The 5,000-nt window shown below is 45.2% G+C and overlaps 1 protein-coding gene and 1 long non-coding RNA gene across 4 annotated transcripts in view; one reads left to right on the top strand and one right to left on the bottom strand.

Annotated features, from left to right (window-relative positions):
- The window catches only part of LOC135090667 (hemicentin-1-like), a 168,270-nt gene that overhangs the window by 97,426 nt on the left and 65,844 nt on the right, over positions 1-5,000 (bottom strand). The gene's annotated exons all lie outside the window — the stretch shown is intronic.
- Positions 950-5,000, top strand: part of LOC135090446 (uncharacterized) — a 45,160-nt gene continuing 41,109 nt past the window's right edge. Inside the window, exon 1 of one of the 2 annotated variants that reach the window (XR_010261913.1) lies at positions 950-1,453. This is a non-coding gene — a long non-coding RNA (uncharacterized LOC135090446). The remainder of the gene's footprint in view (positions 1,454-5,000) is intronic. The other variant, XR_010261914.1, reaches the window with a different exon arrangement.

Genomic DNA, 5,000 nt, shown 5'->3' with positions numbered 1-5,000 from the left:
AGACGTAGTGAGGAAAGGAAGAAATAAAGCAAATACAGAAGCGAATTTACTGGTAATAATACAAGTAAAGTAGACCATTAGAGAGAGAGAGAGAGAGAGAGAGAGAGAGAGAGAGAGAGAGAGAGAGAGAGAGAGAGAGAGAGAGAGAGAGAGAGAGAGAGAGAGAGAGAGAGAGAGAGAGAGAGAGAGAGAGATTGTTCAAAAGGGAAATCGTGCTGTATATATATATATATATATATATATATATATATATATATATATATATATATATATATATATATATATATATATATATATATATATATATATATATATATATATATATATATATATATATATATATATATATATATATATATATATATATATATATATATATATATATATATATGAAAAAAAACTTGAAAATATAGAAACTCATAGGAAAGAGGAAGAAGTAACAATCACTGAGAGAGAGAGAGAGAGAGAGAGAGCCTGGCTGGATACCGAGACAAACCACCAGTCCCCCCTCCGTCAGTCCCCTCCCCCCGTCCTCCCTTCGCTCCCTTTAAGCGGCCAAGGTAACCCATTTGATTCGATTTGACAATTGTGCCGCCTGAACTCTCTTCCATAAGTCGTGTTTGTCAGGGGTTCGGATACGTTCGGATACGTTAGGCTCCATTTCCAACACATCCAGATTCGATTCGGAACTACTTACTACGTGTTTCGAATGACTTTGAGCTTCTGTTCGAATCCGGTTCATACTCCTCTTGGTTTTCATATATAATTCGTGCTGTTTCGAATGCGTTCAGTTGCATTTCCACCTCATCCGAATACTATTCTGAGATGTTTACTATACGTATGTGCTTCGAATGCTTTTGAGCTCCGGTTCGAATGAGGTTCACACGTCAACTCATCATTCTGTGTTTTTGGAGAAAAGGATTCGTGGTGTTTCGGATGTGTTCGGGTCCGTGTATGGAAATGTTTCACCCTCTGTTTTGACGCGCCATATTGGGACATGTTCCGGTGAATAAATGAACCGTGCCTCTCGTTACTCGGGGTTCATTCGGACAGGTTCGGTTACGATTTCATACAATTTTCCCTCCCCACAGTTTCCAGGAAATCGTAATGTGTTCGGATACGCTACGGTTTGTTTTGGATGAGTTCGGTTGAGTCTGGGTTCGGTTCGGTTACGCCTCCCTGACTGAGTTCCCTGGTGCTATAACTGGGCATTAAGTCGTTATCGCAATTACGCTGTAGAAGGAGTGGCAGGGGAGCGGGAGGCTGGTTTACGCGAGGAGGAAGAGGAGGAGGAGGAGGAAGAGCGAGGAGAGAGGAAGAGGAGGAAGGCAGGACGTATTAGAGTGGTAAGGGAAGGAGAAGAGCAAGACTGAAGACGCGACTGTGTTGAGAAAGTAAAGGAAACAAGTTGAGAAAGGAAGAGACGAGAGTGAGGAAGAGGAGGAGGGATAAGGTCAGTAGACACAGGCGAGAGAGAGAGAGAGAGAGAGAGAGAGAGAGAGAGAGAGAGAGAGAGAGAGAGAGAGAGTTACTAGATACACAAAAAAAGAAAAACTAACAAACCAAATTAGATCAAACATATATCAAGTACTCTCTCTCTCTCTCTCTCTCTCTCTCTCTCTCTCTCTCTCTCTCTCTCTCTCTCTCTCTCTCTCTCTCTCTCTCTCTCTCTCTCTCTTTCTCTCTCGCTCTCTTTCTATTTCTATTTTCTCAATGTATCATTTGTTTTTTTCCACTACCCCTATCTCCTTCCATCCCTTCCTCCTCTCGCCCTGTTGTTTCCATTTCCCCATTCTCTCTCTCTCTCTCTCTCTCTCTCTCTCTCTCTCTCTCTCTCTCTCTCTCTCTCTCTCTCTCTCTCTCTCAGCTCACACCGCCACTGTTTGAGCCCATCTATCAATATATCATGTGATAATAATGGTATTTGCATATCATTAGTGAGCAGAGGGTCATTTTTATGCTCTGTAAATTGCAAATACTCTGATTGATATTTTTTCCCCATTCCCTCGCTCCCCTTCATCTTTTCTCCCCCTTTTTTCCTCCTCCTCCTCCTCCTCCTCCTCCTCCTCCTCCTCCTCCTCCTCCTCCTCCTCCTCCTATTCCAACTCCTCTTTCGTTTCTTCCGTCTCCTTCCTTCGTCAGTTTTCATTTATTCCACTTTTGTCTTATTCTTTTGTTGTATTTTTTCCTCTCTCTCTCTCTCTCTCTCTCTCTCTCTCTCTCTCTCTCTCTCTCTCTCTCTCTCTCTCTCTCTCTCTCTCTCTCTCTCTCTCTCTCTCTCTCCTTCCTCGCCTGTCTCTACTCTTTAATGTCTCTACCCTGCTTTCCTCCCCTTACCTCTCTCGCTTTAATGTTCCCTCTTTGTCACCTCTCCCCTCCCTCTCTCTCTCTCTCTCTCTCTCTCTCTCTCTCTCTCTCTCTCTCTCTCTCTCTCTCTCTCTCTCTCTCTCTCTCTCTCTCTCTCTCTCTCTCAAGCGTGACATCTTTTATTTATCCGTCTCCTGCATAATTCCTTTACAGAACTCGCAACCTTTAACAGCACGCCATTAATAAGCGACCATAAGCGAAATGAACGATAGAGGAAAACACGAAAGATTCACAAGCGACTCGAATCTATTTGGCGAAAGAATGCGGTAAAAGAGACAGCCAAAGGAGAGGATGGAGGTCCGCGAAAACTATTAAACCCTAAAAAGACAATAATGTAAGTCGGGAATAAGCCTTTTTCTTTTTGTATCCCTGGCGAAGAAGGAAATAAAAGCGAATTATAGACACCCGTTGGAAAGTATAAACGATATAAAACTATCAGAGAGGCGCAGGCGGAATCGGAAACCCCCAACATGTGAGGGAATTTAAACACGTGTAACCTTTAATTTTACCTGGACTGGTATTCACATCGGTCTAATTAACCTTTATTGGTGGTGGACGGGGCGCACGGAGCAGCAGCGGGAGGAGGAGGAGGAGGAGGAGGAGGAGGAGGTGGAGGAGGAGAAGAGGAAGGGAAGGAGGAGGGGATAACCAGACACTGACCACCCTTTCCTCCTCCTCCACCAACTCCTCCTCCTCTTCCACCACTATCTCCTCCTCCTCCTCCTCCTCCTCCTCCTCCTCCTCCTCCTCCTCCTCCTCCTGTAGAGCTTCGCATAAGCAACAAAACCACGCTTTTTCTGTGCTGCAATCCAAACGCCCTTCCCCGATCTTATATTTCTGATGATTCGGGCGCAAGGGGGATCTGATCGTGTTGATAATTAGGGTCTGAACCTCCCCGGCGCGGAATGGAGGCTCCCTTAGCGTTGTAATGTAGGTTTTGATTGCACTAATTCGTGTTCCAGTGCGGGGCGGGGGGACAGCGGGTGAGGAGCATCGCGAGAGGTGGTTCAGAATCTTTATGTTAGTGTGGGGAGGAGAATCGGAATGTCTTGTTTTTGTCTCGAGTGTTTTCGCCGCTGTGTTGTGTATGTATGTTAGAGAGAGAGAGAGAGAGAGAGAGAGAGAGAGAGAGAGAGAGAGAGAGAGAGAGAGAGAGTTAATGCAAGTTCAGTGAGGGAGTGAGAGAGAGAGATTACAAGGAAACGGAATATTTCTCCGAACAATGAAGAGAGAGAGAGAGAGAGAGAGAGAGAGAGAGAGAGAGAGAGAGAGAGAGAGAGAGAGAGAGAGAGAGAGAGAGAGAGACAAAAACAAAGAAAGAAAAATACCAACCCAACCAGACACACAAACAGATGGCGACAGAATAGAGCGAAACAGATCCAGACCCACAGAAAGAAACACAGAAGCAAGCAAACTGTCACAGAGAGAGAGAGAGAGAGAGAGAGAGAGAGAGAGAGAGAGAGAGAGAGAGAGAGAGAGAGAGAGAGAGAAGCAGAACCAGACGCACTGAGACAAGACAGAGACAGAGACAAACAGAAACAACTAGGAACAGAACAAAGAGCTAGAGATAAATATAGACAGACAGGAATAGAAGCAACCAAACAGACAGAGGTAGACAAAGAAAAGCAAAACCAGACGCACATAAACAAGACAGAGAGAGAGAGAGAGAGAGAGAGAGAGAGAGAGAGAGAGAGAGAGAGAGAGAGAGAGAGAGAGAGAGAGAGAGAGAGAGAACCAGCGAGCGGGAAAAAAGAAAACACACACACACACACACACACACACACACACACACACACATACGGATGCTGCTGTGTCCCTTCCGCATGTAAATATCCAATTCAGTGACAGATAAGGAAGAGAAACGGCGCGGCTGAAACCTGTCAGGGAAGAGGGCGAGTGGGGGAGATAAGGTAGGGAGGGGCGGAGGGAGAGATGGAGGGACAGGAAGGAAGGGCCAGGAGGAGAGGGACAGGAGGGAAGGAACAGAAGGGAAGGGACAGGCACGTGGAGAAAAAGGAAGGAAGGAAGGTGAGGAAGAATACATTACTGAGTTGAAATTAAAGGAGAGAAATTGAGAGAGTGAGAAAAGGTGATGGGATACGTTTCAGAGAGAGAGAGAGAGAGAGAGAGAGAGAGAGAGAGAGAGAGAGAGAGAGAGAGAGAGAGAGAGAGAGTGCTTTTCCCTTTCCCTATCTCTCTTCCAGTCATCTCTATTTATTTGAACGCTTATAACAGAAACAAAATTTTCTCTTTTTCCTTCTACTCTTCCTTCTTCTCTTTCTTATTCTCCTTCTTTCATCATCTCTCTTCATCTTTCCCAATACATCTCATCGGCACTAATGGTTCTCTCTCTCTCTCTCTCTCTCTCTCTCTCTCTCTCTCTCTCTCTCTCTCTCTCTCTCTCTCTCTCTCTCTCTCTCTCTCTCTCTCTCTCTCTCTCTCTCTCCCCGTCAGTCACTCCTTCATCAACTAGTCATACACACGTCCCTCCTCCTCCTCCTCCTCCTCCTCCTCCTCCTCCTCCTCCTCCTCCTCCTCCTTGTCTTCATTTGCATACTAGGACTTATTAGCCACATAGACTTACCTAATAATGGTTCAAGGATTTGCTGAATGGACAGTCTCTCTCTCTCTCT

The sequence above is a fragment of the Scylla paramamosain genome, chromosome 35 (genome assembly GCF_035594125.1).
Source record: "Scylla paramamosain isolate STU-SP2022 chromosome 35, ASM3559412v1, whole genome shotgun sequence".
Classification (NCBI taxonomy): Eukaryota; Metazoa; Arthropoda; class Malacostraca; order Decapoda; family Portunidae; genus Scylla; species Scylla paramamosain.
Note: the sequence above shows the minus strand (reverse complement) of the source record. Positions and strands in the feature narration are given on the sequence as shown.